Raw genomic sequence first — 14,695 nt, 5'->3', positions numbered from 1 at the left:
TATTTTTCAAATCCGGCATGCAGGAATAGTGTCAGGACCTGCACAGACGACCTGGTAAGGTTGGGTATGGGTGTGGTTACATATCAGATTGGCTAGGAATTGGGTTATTATCAGTTAGGGTTAGGGTTGGAGCTCAAAACAGCACTCTTTTGTAATTTTCTCTTAATATACACATTTTTTTTTATAAGGAACCTTAACTTTGCTCTGAGCCTGGAGTTCCTTATTTTTACAGAGAATTTCAGCCTCAAAGTTCCTTATCGAGTTCCTTATTTATATAGCTGGTAAGTTTGGATAACCAGCTCTTACTGTTCCTTAAAACTTGTGTTTTTATTCTCAGCCTGAGCAGTTCCTAAACAATTCCTTATTTTTTGGACCATTTTCAGCCTCGAGTTCCTTATAAACGTGTTCCTTATATAAAAAAAAAGTGTAGTCTGGTCTGTAGTTTGTACAATATAAATAGCCGTCTGGCATGAATCCTTGGCGCAGTGGATAAGGTACAATGGGTTTCTAAACATCAGAACTTTGCATTTAGGCGGCCATTGATAAATCGTTCTATTCGAGTCACCCGCCCGCATCATATTTTCCGCTGATTTTCCTGTGGGGAGACGCGGAAAAAAATCTGGGAAAAGCAATTTGTTCTTTTAAAGTATAGCTTTTTTCTCAATCGCTCTGGCGGCCATCGAAAAATAGTTTTGTTTGTGTCACCAACCGCCCCCGAATTACTGGCGTGATTTAAAAAAACCCGGGAATTTTGTCACCTGCCCGTCCGTCCGCATGCATTATTAACATCCTTTGCGAAGCGAACAGAGCATTCTTTCAATGCCTGCCTTAGTGGTTTCGAATCCCCCCCACCGGTGTGGCGATTTTTCGGTAGTCATTCAGTCTGACTGATATATGAGATTACGTAACTTTTTTAATCGTAGGGTGTCGTAGGGCAAGCTCGGTTACAAAAGCATACATCTCCTGCTTCCTCATACACCTCCATGATTTTAGGATTTTCAGTACAGTAAGATCTCAGTAAGAAAACATAGAAAATAACTCAAAAACCCAGAAAAGAGACTGGAAAGTACGCAATAAGTCCAGATATGCCTTTTGTCTTTATGAAGAAGCCACAACCATTAACAGGACCCTGCCGACGCACCGGACTGTCCGGTGTTTTTGTCCGGTGGCAAAAGTATCCTTTCGCTACACCGGACGCGATAAGTCCGGCGTCAGTCCGGTGTTGCATACAGGGAATTTTGGACGCCGGACATTTATGAAACAAAAAATTAAGAAACACCGGACGCACCGGACTGGTCATGTCCGGTGTTTTGATTGTTCGGTGGGAAAAAATATTCTTCTCCAACACCGGACATCCGACTTCCTTAAGTCCGGTGTAGAAATTGGGCTCTTCCAGTTAAAGTCCATTATAGGGGGGTGGACGACAGCGGAATTCCGAGGCAAAACGTTTTTTTGAAATACCTGGATTTCCAATACAAAAGCAATTGAAACTCCTGGATTTCCGATACAAAATCAATTTTTTGGTGGAAAAATCTGGAATTTCCTATACCTTTTTCAAAACTTTGACAAATTATGTGGAATTTCCAAGGGTTAAAATAAAAAATTGAGCAGAATTTCCGAAGCACTTTGAAAAATTGACTGGATTTCCGAGTGCTTTTTTTATCTGAAAATTCCCGTCATCCACCCCCCTATATCAATTTTTTTCTGGAAGAGCCCATTGTCCGGTGGTAAAAAAAATTCTCATTTTACACCGGACTTTCGCGTGTCCGGTGTTCGTTAAGTCCGGTGCGTCGGCAGGGTCCTCCATTAACCCTAACCTAGCCCCTGTGCTTTGCACTCTGCTGGGGGGAGCTCCAAATAAACCAGGGCCGCAGGGGATATCAATTGAATTTATTCGATTGCCGAACGGATCGAAGTAAATGATTGAAATTCGATTATCTGAATCGATCAAATGTCAATCAACGTTACATTTCCGTTCGATTGATATCCAGGGTCGGATACAGACAGGAGGTAGGCTGTCTTATTCATGGAGAGTAATTAGTTTCCATATAAGGTAATACGATAATAAAGTGCACTCTCCTCCATTGGTTATAGCCTCCCTCTGTATCCGAGCGTGATATCCCCTGGGCCCTGCCCTGCCCTGCGGCCTAAAAGGAAACCAAATATTTATAGATAGAACATAATAGAAGGCCTTTACAATTAAATCTTCTACCAAAAACTTGACTCTTCAATATACAGAAAGTTAGATTTGAGAAGCAGGTAAAATTCTCTTTACTTGTTGAGATTCAATATCACTTTACACATCCATATCTCTCGCACAATCGCACACTGGCACACATGACATGACATGAAACAAAAAGTGCACGTCCTCTTCCTCTTCGTAAGTTCACTTTTGGGCTACCATATTGAACGATCTTTGCGCCTTTATCATACGGAACCGAGAGGAATTCTTTGTTTGTGTCTTCCGCGCGCGCAACATGTGCGTACATCACAGTATCAGTCAAGGACTGTTGCAAACTAAGACTAGGTCACAGTGTGGATCTAAACCACACTGAAACGACCGCCCTCCATCACGCATTATCTGGCACCCGATGTAGAAATTTTCTTCCGACACGCTAAAGCTCTGAAGGTCGGGAAAATATTGGCCCGCTCCTTTAGAGCTTTAGCGTGGGCGGCCGCCAATACGCCATCGGAATATCAGATAACATCACGCATCACGCTCGCAAAAGAGCGCGCGCGCATTATTAACGCCTACATGTCATCTCCAGTACATTTTAGATTATTCATTGAAAACAGATTACAATATAGTCATTTTTCATGTCTCGATTATTTAATTCCGAATAAAAGACATTCAGGGAAAAAAAAGAGAAACACCTGGGTAATCCAGTTAAAAAAACCGAAAGTAAATGGTAGACAAAGTAGTGAGCCAAGGCAAAACGAGATTAGCGTACAATATAGAGCCAACAATAGAGGGCGTCGTCCAACCATTAGAGAAAGCAACCTACTAGAGACATTTTTGGCATATTTTCACGGCAAGAAAATTTCGTGAGTCAGGACATTCGCAAAAATTTTATTTTGTGAATTCGACTTAATGAAATATTTCACGAGAATTAAATTTCGCGAATTAGGGAGCGGTCATAAAGTATCTACTAGGGGGGGGGGTGGAGGTGGAGGATTCTAGGGGGGGTTCGAAATTTTTTTCGAGGGCTTAGGGGGGGGGGGGGGGGTTCCAAAATTTTTTTTAGGGCTTAGGGGGGGGGGTTCCAAATTTTTTTGGGAAACTCAAGAGAAAATGTAGGAAGTCTAATTTCATAGTTTTACGTTTGAAGATTTGAAAAATTTTTCAGCCTTACGGCCGACAACTCATAATTTATCTTATTGGATATATCTACATTTCCTAATGGCATTATTTGGGCATCATCGCCTTGCCCTTAAAGTTTGTAACATTGAGCTAGGCGACGGAAGTAGATTAGTGGCTCTCACAGCTCATCAGTGTGGTTTGAAAAAGTACTTCTTAAAAGAAATTTGTCAAAACGAAGTGTCTTTTAGCTAAAATGGTGGTGAAAAATATTGAAATTTTCGCCCGTCGGCGCAAACCATGGTTGCGCCTCCTTAGCATCTGCTAATGTCAAAACACCTTAACATTTCAAATTACAAAAAACAAATTCCAAGTTTCTTGACTCAAAGATTCCGGGCGTTACTTTCAACCATACTGCTCTTACAGTTTAATATTTTCACTTAATAATGGAGGGCGCAAGTAAGGACAGAAAAAACCAGGGGCGCCAATTTCATAGTTTGCACCCCCAGAAAATTAAGCCAGGTCGCTACTGGGGAAAATAAAGCCGTATTTTTTCCAAATTTTACAGAAGCTCAGAGAAAACCACTTGATGATTCTTGTCTTAACCCTGTTATACTTTAACTTAACAGGGCTAAACTACTATCTCCCTTACCTTATTTTGACATAAAAAACTGTCATACAAACAAATAATACTCTTTGTACCGCATCTGGATGAATTCTTTTTCACGTAAAGATTTTCTTAGTTGGGGGGGGGGGGTGCGAAAAAAATTAGGCCTTATGAGGGGGGGTTCGAAATTTTTTTTGAGGGCTTAGGGGGGGTGCGAATTTTTTTTTGGATTTTTCAAAATATCCTCCACCCCCCTCTAGTAGATACTTTATGACCGCTCCCTTATGAGGATAGAGTAGAAACCTTTTCTTGGTTTCCTCATAAAGTAGCGAGTGAAAGTATTGGTTTTGATGAACGAATCTCACGATGGTCAAAGGCCCTTGCTATATAAAACACATTATTAGAAAAGGGGGATTTGACCATTTTTGATAAGTGAGTTTGAAAAAAATAACAAAATTTCGCGTATTTGAAGGACTTTCGTTCTTTCATCCTTGCATCTACTTTCGTCGCCATTTTGATTGTGATTTAAAGACATATTTTTCGGGAATAACCGGACCAGGAAACCGGGATAAAATAAAGACGACGACTGTTTTGTACGATGACCTCTACGCACCGACTGCCGGGCGACGACCTCTATGACTTGACGACAACCTCTATGTTGAGCGACAACCTATATGGTTAGAAGACGACATAGTGAATAGTGACAAGCTTTATAATTGGAAAGAACACTGCGCTAGTCGACTTTACCCTTTCTGTAATCGAATATGAAAATTTTGTTATTAAATACTTACTTACTTAAATACTGACCTGATATGAATTAATGACCAGATTTAATTTCCATTAACATTAAAGACGACCTCTATGTTCTATCGAGGAGGTCTACGAATTGGATGACGACCTCTACAAATTGAACGACGGCCTCTGCGAATTAAGCGACGATCTCGATACTCTGGATTTTTGACCCCAATCCCACCTGATACCATTCTCTTTGAAAAAAGTGTTGTGTGCAGATATGTAATTTTTGCGCAGATATGTAATTTCTGCGCAGATATGTAATTATTTTGCGCAGATATGTAATTTCTGCGCAAAAATGTAATTATAAGGGCGTAAACAATTAGGTATCACCCCTACAGGGAAACTTCATCATGGTATCATTCGTAGTAAATCATTGGTTTGCTCATTTTCTGCCAGCTAACGGTCTTAAAAAATTATGGTAATTTTCATATTCTTGAGACATGCCATAACTTACCTGAGGTTAAATTTTATGTTGAAAAGATATTTTCTCAAGCCAGAAAATAAAGAGTTCTTTATAAGCACATACGATTTCAGACTCAATTTTTAGACATAAAGTCGCTGGAGAATTTTGGAGGAAAGTATCAAGCAATAGAGTTCACCTTAAAGAAAACATTGATCGAAAGATCTTATCATTTGATTAATGATAGCCAAGTTTACAGGCCTTTTTTAGTCCAAATATTTTCTCACATTGATGTCAGAAACAATGAATCTCGTCTCATTTAATATGTAAAGCTTAAATGAGCCAATAAGATCACCTATGGATAAAAGAGCTTATTAAAATTGCCCGATATATGAGATTACGTAACTTTTTTAATCGTAGGGCGTCGTAAGGCAAGCTCGGTTACAAAAACATACATCTCCTGCTTCTTCATATACCTCCATGATTTGAAGATTTTCAGTAAGATCTCAGTAAGAAAACATAGAAAATAACTCAAAAACCCAGAAAAGAGACTGGAAAGTACGAAATAAGTCCAGATATGTCTTTTGTCTTTATGAAGAAGCCACAATCATTAACCCTAGCCTAGCCCCTGTGCTGTGCACTCTGCTGGGGGGAGCTCCTAATAAACAAGGGGATATCAATCGAATTTATTCGATTGCCGAACGGATCGAAGTGAATGATTGAAATTCGATTATATCTGAATCGATCAAATGTCAATCGACGTTACATTTCCGTTCGATTGATATCCCATAGGCCCTGCCCTGCCCTGCGGCCTAAAAGGAAACCAAATATTTATAGATAGAAGGCCTTTACAATTAAATCTTCTACCAAAATCTTGACTCTTCAATATACAGAAAGTTAGATTTGAGAAGCAGGTAAAATTCTCTTAACTTGCGAGATTTAATATCACTTTACACATCCACATCTCTCGCACAATCGCACAATGACATGCCCATGACATGACATGAAACAAAAAGTGCACGTCTTCGTAAGTTCACTTTTGGGCTACCACATTGAACGATTTTTGCGCCTTTATCATATGCAACCGAGAGGAATTCTTTGTTTGTGTCTTCCGCGCGAGCCAGGCGCGCAACATGTGCCTACATCAGTCAAGGCTGTTGCAAACCAGGATAAATTATCCTAATTAGGCTTTTATCTTGAATAGGCTAGAATATTTTTCCTAGATAGGACAATTTATCGTAGTTGTAGTTAGACTATGTGAAAAATTTAAACTGAAATATTGGAAGAATGATACAGATAAAACCATAGAACCAACAATAGAGGGCGCCGTCCAACTATTAGAGGTCGTGTCCAACCACAGAGCTCGTCATCCAACCACAGAGGTCGTCCTCCAACCACAAAGGTCGTCGTCCAACCACAGAGGTTGTCGTCCAACCACAGAGGTTGTCGTCCAACCACAGAGGTTGTCGTCCAACCACAGAGGTCGTCGTCCAATCATAGAGTTCATCGTCCAACCGTTTTCGAAAATGAATTTATGTGACACTATTTTTTACTATTGCATTATAACACTATTTTCGTCACCATTTGTTACTAAGTTTATACAAAATCGGTGTTTCTTATTTAATCCCTGTTACATATGTTTTATAAGCAACCGAGTTGATAAGGTTTCAGCCCAAGAAAACCAAAAATTAAGCAATTTGGCTTAGCAACCTAGCACTAAGATTGTTCATGAACTGAGAAAGCAACCTACAAGAGACATTTTTGGCATATTTTCACGGCAAGAAAATTTCACGAGTCAGGACATTCGCAAAATCTTTATTTTGTGAATTCGACTTAATGAAATATTTCATGGGAATTAAATTTCGCGAATCATGAGGATAGAGTAGAAACCTTTTCTTGGTTTCCTCATAAAGTAGCGAGTGAAAGTATTGGTTTTAATGAACGAAACTCACGATGATCAAAGGCCCTTGCTATATAAAACACATTATTAGAAAAGGGGGATTTGACCATTTTTGATAAGTGAGTTTGAAGAAAATAACAAAATTTCGCGTATTTGAAGGACTTTCGTTCTTTCATCCTTGCATCTACTTTCGTCGCCATTTTGATTGTGATTTAAATACATATTTTCTGGAATAACCGGACCAGGAAACCGGGATAAAATAAAGACGACGACTGTTTTGTACGATGACCTCTACGGACCGACGGCCGGGCGACGACCTCTATGACTTGACGACAACCTCTATGTTGAGCGACGACCTATAAGGTTAGAAGACGACATAGTGAATAGTGACCTGCTCTATAATTGGAAAGAACACTGCGCTAGTCGACTTTACCCTTTCTGTAATCGAGTATGAAATTTTTGTTATTAAATACTTACTTACTTAAATACTGACCTGATATAAATTAATGACCAGATTTAATTTCCATTAACATTAACGACGACCTCTATGTTCTATCAAGGAGGTCTACGAATTGGACTACGACCTCTACAAATTGAACGACGGCCTCTAGGAATTGAACGACGGCCTCTGCGAATTAAGCGCCGGTCTCGATACTCTGGATTTTTGACCCCAATCCCACCTGATACCATTCTCTTTGAAACAAGTGTTGTGTGCAGATATGTAATTTTTGTGCAGATATGTAACTTCTGCGCAGATATGTAATTATAAGGGCGTAAGCAATTAGGTAACACCCCTACAGGGAAACTTCATCATGGTATCCTTCTTAGTAAATCACTGGTTTGCTCATTTTCTGCCGGTTAACGGTGTTCAAAAATTATGGTAGTTCATATTCTTGAGACATGCCATAACTTAGCTGAGGTTAAATTTTGTGTTGAAAAGATATTTTCTCAAGCCAGAAAATAAAGAGTTCTTTATAAGCACATACGATTTCAGACTCAATTTTTAGACATAAAGTCGCTGGAGAATTTTGGAGGAAAGTATCAAGCAATAGAGTTCACCTTAAAGAAAACATTGATCGAAAAATCTTGTCATTTGATGAATGATAGCCAAGTTTACAGGCCTTTTTTAGTCCAAATATTTTCTCACATTGATGTCAGAAACAATGAATCTCGTCTCATCCAATATGTAAAGCTTAAATGAGCCAATAAGATTTCACCTATGGATAAAAAAGCTTATTAAAATTGCACGATATATGAGATTAGGTAACTTTTTTAATCGTAGGGCGTCGTAGGGCAAGCTCGGTTACAAAAAACATACATCTCCTGCTTCTTCATATACCTCCATGATTTGAAGATTTTCTTTAAAAAACAATCATCGTAGCAAAGCTATCACCAAGAGAGTTCGATGCTTAACATCTGGAGTTTAGAAAGTACTTCTTAAAAATTGAATGACTTCTGAATGCATGCTGACTGGGAGATGAGACTTAACAAGCATATTTTTCTGGTTCTAAGTTACTCAAAGTCATGCAAATCTCGACACAGATCTCAAATTTTTTTCAATAAATCAAGTTTTTCTTCCTTTTATCCTAATTAGATTTTATCCTATTTAGACTAAATATTTATTCTAATTTGCAATAGTCCTTAACTGTACATGATAGATTTATAAAGCCCAAAGGGCGACTAGATGGCGTACTTTAGCTGAAAAGTGTGCCGCGGTTAGGTAGGAAATCCTACCTAGGTCACGTGACATTACAATAGAATTTCAGCACTTGACCAATCAGAAGCTTCGCGGGTTTTCGAAAACAATAACAATATTTTTTCCGATATTCACTTTTTTACCTGCCATGATATAGACTAGTAAACCACGTCGTTGTATTTTGCTGCAGCTTAAACTTGCAATTGGTTCCATGTCTATATGTTCACAGTGCCTTTCCAAACCATTCTCCCAGAGCAATTTCTATTTTTTATAAGAACCCTTTATTAGCACTGTTCCCGCGTTCTTGTGTCCAAGGAAAGACGGAGGTTTGCTAGTCTAGCAATGATATGGCTTAAAGCACGGCATCTAGCCCTTTGACATAATAAATCTATGTGCGTAAGATATACCGTAAGATAGTTTAGTAATTACTGTTATACATTTGGGGATCATGTACGTTACTGAAGGCGTAGCTCCGTGATTTTGTCGGTACTTGAGTTGATCAGCCGTAACGTGTTCTTTATAATATCTGGTGAGTTTTCTTTGATAGCATCGTGGATCTCATCTCGAAAAGTAGATTCTTCAATGAGAAGCTTCTTTAATTCAGTCTCCACCATGATGCCATCAGCTCTGGGTTCTTCTTCCATTGGCGGATGATAAGCTTCAGGATCTATGACTTCTTCGGTTAGCGGATGGGTAACTTCCAGAGGTGTTGGCTTTTTAATTTTCTTGCCGGTAGTACCATAGATATCGTATCTGATATTGTCTTTTGATCTTCTGAGTCGATCTAACATGAAACGCTGATCAGTTTACAAACAACTTCAACTCTGTTTGAATGTAGGGATTCACGGAGTGGGGATGAATAAATTGGCGCAGTCCTCGCTGAAATAGTAAATTCTAAAAAATGTGTAATCTACACAGACATTTGGAGGAGCTAACAATCTCAACACTTGCTCCACATGGTGTAATGTTTTTGTATCTAGTAGATATTTTCTGACCACTCCCAAATGTTATGACTTTTCAATCTCTTATACAAATGATGTGTTCTGATTTCTAGGAAACCTTTATTGTACTATTTGTCTCCCTAAACTTATCACTAATTTATGTGTTTTTAAATCTAGGAAAAACAGTCCACCAAGACAAAGTTGCAAGATATTTTTTTTCTCCACAAAAGATGTGTTCTGAAAATCTTTTGGGTTACCTAGACAACAAAAACACGTTAGATGACCTTGATTATACCCCTGTCTTGTCAGAACACATATTCTCTGGCGTCAACATAAATAAAGCCTGGGATACACGGGGACAAGGTTGAGAAAAAAGTTTTTCTTTTCCTCTTTCTGACCAATAATCTTGCTCCAGATTATCCGTGTCAATTCAAAAAGCTTCTAGACTAAAAGTTATGAGTAGTAAGCAAACAATCAAACCTTTTTAGAGCCAATGCGTTAAATGCGTTTAGAATTAATACCTGCTTTGAGTATCCTATATGTATCTTACGTACCCTGAGTATCAGAGGTTAAGTTTTCTAAGAATTTGTTAACCTCTCAAGTCTAATAATAGAAATTTTATTGCGCATGTGTCAATCTAATCACTGTAGAAAGAATCAAAGATGAAGAGCAAATATTACCTTATTAATGTCTAGCAGATTGTACCAGTATGCAGTTTATTAATTATGGAAACGTCACTTTAATTGAATCGAAATAATAGACAGACTTTATGTTATGATTCTCTATCACTGACTCTTTTTAGAAAACATTGATGATATTTTTTAGCTGTGTTTTCAACGACGGGAATAAAAACATCAACTTTGAACTTCATCCAAGATTTTGGATGGTCGTCATGGTTACTTTTGTCTTCGTTGATTGCGCGCTGAAAAGAATCTCGATTGGTCGGCACAGCGTCGGTATATGATTTTGACCTGTGCTTTTAACGGTATCTTCAGTGATGAAGAACTCAAGCAGCGTAAATCACACATCGAGGAGCAATCCAAAGAGCTGAAGGAAATACCATCAAAACTTCGTGAACTACTCAGCCTTCGTCCAGATACAACAGTTTGAAGACAAAGTATGAAGCACTCATCAAATTGAGAGCAGCATACCACGTAAAGATTGCTGATGAAGTCAAACTTAGAGAATTCGACAAGCTTGAATCTTTCAAGAAGAGCCCACTCAACATCAAAGACATCAAACTGCCACAATTCACCGGGTATGATTCAAAAATTGACATTTTACTTTTATTGATGAGTTCGATAAACTTCACTCCGATTCGGTACTCAAGTTGCTTCAGCCAGAGTTTCTCAAGAACAATTACCTCAATAAACAAGCCTTGGCTATTGTTAAAAGTCTTGACGACATCAAAGACATATGGGATCGCCTGAAACAAATCTTCGGTGATAAGGAGGTACTTTTACAACACAACTTCACAAACTCATGAACAAAGAATCCAAAGTTACTGAAAGATTCAATTAAAATCATAGACTCTCTGAGTAAAATAACCAATACGATGAGAGATCTCATGCAACTTGCTGCATAACACAAAATTGAAAATTAACTTTTTTATAGTAACGCATTCTCACAAATCGTCAGCAACCTAGGAGATAGCAGAATGATGAGATGGCTGCAACTTTCGTGCCAATCTCTAGGAACTGGGAAAAGTCCCGTATGGGTACCGACTACTACCGTAGCGCCGTTTCTTCAACTTTTCAGGACTTACATATCAAAACCTGGTGAAATATTTTGAAGTCTACCCGAAGCCGATTCGAAGCAGCTGGTCAAACTCACAAGTTTCTTATGACATAAAATCTTTTTAGATCTTTAGTGCCTCATTTCTTCAAAAATCCCAGGAAATATGCAAATCGGCCTTGATGAGCTCACTTTTGCAAAAGTTTGCATGTTGCATATGTTGCAAACTGTAAGTGTTAGTAGTGAAAAACAAAGACTCGAATTCACATACCTGCTAACACGCAAAAACTTTAAGTCAGTAAACTCGACAGAGTTAAGGGGCCAGAAAAACGTGGTCTGCAAAAAAGCTAGTTTTTCGGGAATTGAAAAATTTGTGTGTTCATTCTTTAATCTCGATCAATGATTGATTCTTATTCATTCAGTTTAAACTATGAATAATATTTCAACTTTTCCTTTTTCATATAAATAGGCACTTCAGTCACGTGACTAAAACCTATTACCGAAATTTAGTTGAAGCACGATTTCAAAGTTGAGACGGGGTTTAGTTTATTTTGAAAAATGTTTGCATTTCTCAATCAAAAATTCAAAAAGTCTCCTTCTACCTTTTTAAAAAACCAAAAACTGCCTTGAAAGCCTTGATGATTGACTTAGTTTCTCCTGAGTGTCCTAAATTCACGTTGTCCTCCTTGACTTCCAAGCCCGAATGGCTACACTCAAGACTCCTGGATTAGAAATCCAGAACGCCCGTGCGTGGTTTTTAGACACCGGGTTGAAAGTAAAATCTATTGCTAGATTTAAAAAAATGCAGTCCTTCGTCATGATTTCGGTGCGTTCTGGATGGAAAATAAGTGCCTGGGAAAGGTTAGCGATTCTACTCTAGCCCTTCGGTCTTTAAACTCAATGGTTGTCCTTACACTATAAGTATTCAATCTTATATTTTAGTACGATGATGATTATAATGACTGTCTTCTCCTTAAAGAGGATACCCATTGAGTGGTCCAGAAGTCGTATTTTTAGAAAGGTTTTAAGCTGTAGTTTAAACTACCTGCCCGCCTGCAAAATAGAACACACAAAAATCGTACATTAAACTGAAATTGTGAAGTGCAAATTAAAGGGATTTTTTACAAAACTGGCAGTTTCTCTTTTGAAAGTTATTCATAATGATGTTAGATCGACCAGAGGGTGATTCCTTTTTAAACTTTGGTTTAACAAATGAAGAGCGTATTTCAATGAAATAGGAGATTAAAGCTCACTTTCACACGTGTAAAGTGGGCGCACGGGACTTCCAAATACTGATAAACACACATAAACATTCACCGATAAGCCGACAACATTTATCCTCTTCGTCGCCAACACCGACTTTTTACTCTTCCTTCAAAGGGTATATAACTTTCAATAAGGCAAACTGCATGCATCCCCGAAATTGTTAAAACAAAACTATCCCGTCAATTCCCAGTCTATGTAGGAAAATCATATTCGTAAATATTTTTGTGTATTTAATAAAACCAGTAGTGATTTGACTCTATGCTCTTGAGTTCGCAAACCATGAATTTGGTGTTTGTGCAATCGCAACCTCGTCTCCGTGTATCCCAGGCTTTATTTGCGTTACTGATTGACGTCAGAGAATATTATCTAGCGCTATCAGTAAGCATTAAAAAGCTGATAATATGCAGGGAACGAGGTTGGCGCAATCTTGTTAATTCTTTTAGCTCACCTTCATACACCATCGTACAATCGGCGTCGAAATATATTGGCACTTTTGCGTATTTTCAGAATTTAAATTTTGTTTCATTGGATTCTTCGATTAGTGAGGGGTTAATTGGCTTCTACGGAGGCCGAGGAGGGACAAACAAAATAAAAAAAGAAAAACAAAATAAAAAAAGGAGAAAACAGAAATTAATATTTCCAAAAACTATAAACACTTTATATCTAATGATCATTTAGCCCTGCGAAAGTTCACTTTTATGATTTTTAAATTTCCTACAGAGCCCCCGTCTTAGTTTTACTATCTTTTTGCTGCGGTATCTTTTGTGAATTTGGAGAGGCGGGAAAATCACAGTGGATAGGAACTGAGAAAGTGGTACTACAAACTGATGGCATCCGATCATGGTATCTTATTTGATAGAATTGTGAAGCTGTATGGTTGCATTTTTGGGGGTAGTTGAATGATAAGAATTTCACCATACATACATGATAATCTTGACCTATTTCTTTTGTTTATATTTACTGTACTTAGTTTGCCTCCTGTGCTGCTGCGTGCTGGTTCTTGATCACAGGAAAAAATTTTCGATTTCCAAGGTTGGAAATTCAATAGTTTTGGGTTTGAAATTTTGGTTTTATAATTGAAGGTTGGAAATTTGAGCGATTACCTTAAGCTGATTTGGAAAACGTAAATTACCCATAGGTTTTGTAGAATAAACCAATGCCCTTAAAAAATCAAGTGAAAAAAACCCATATAGAAATGACAATTTTCCATGGCTGGTTGGAAAACATGACTTTTTGGGTGGGAAATTTTTATTTTCCAAACAGTTTGGTAATTGAAAAAGAGGACAAAAATCGATGTGAAAATACTTATTTTTGTAAATTTGATACCTCGGGTCTCGGGTTGAAAAACTAGACTTTTTAAGTCGGAAATTTGTGTTTCTCCAAACAGTTCGGACATGAACTTGGTTCGAAAAACATTTAAAAATCCATTTGTAAATTACATTTTTGTGAAATTGAAACTCTTTTGATTGGAAAACTAGACTTTTTGGGTTGGAAACTTGTGTTTCTCCCAAACAGCTTGGAAAACGTTAAAAATCCATGTGGAAATTACATTTTTTTTGAATCGAGACTCTCTCTTAGAAAACTAGACTTTTGGGTTGGAAATTTGTGTTTCTCCAAACAGTTTGGAAAACATTTAAAAGTCCATTTGTAAATTACGCTTTTGTAACCATTTTCTGCTCATGTCCTTTGAGAAAACCACAAGCGATTTTTCGCTCAAAACTGTTTTGATGTATAGCTAACCTAGATATTAGGCTATAATGTGAGCATTCAAGCTGTAAGTTTCCGTCAGGCGAGGCGTCTCTTCGGAGCGGCCTCGGTCAATCGCAGTGAGCTTGCACAGTGAAGCACATAGGGTACTTGTGTCTTAGTTTCAAATAGTGGCATGCTGAGCTGTGTGAGTGATCTAAGATCAACCGCGTATCTGTGCGATCAATAGCGAGAGATTGACCGGAAGCCATCGAGCCTAGGCTAGCGAGTGACTGTTCACAAAAACAAAAACCTTTTTTAAGATCTCTTTTTCCACAACTCTGCCATCACTTTTTGGATTTTGGCTTTTTT

This window comes from Clytia hemisphaerica, unplaced genomic scaffold (assembly GCF_902728285.1).
Source record: "Clytia hemisphaerica strain Z4C2 unplaced genomic scaffold, Clytia hemisphaerica genome assembly, whole genome shotgun sequence".
Taxonomy (NCBI): Eukaryota; Metazoa; Cnidaria; class Hydrozoa; order Leptothecata; family Clytiidae; genus Clytia; species Clytia hemisphaerica.
This window is presented reverse-complemented; position numbering follows the sequence as displayed.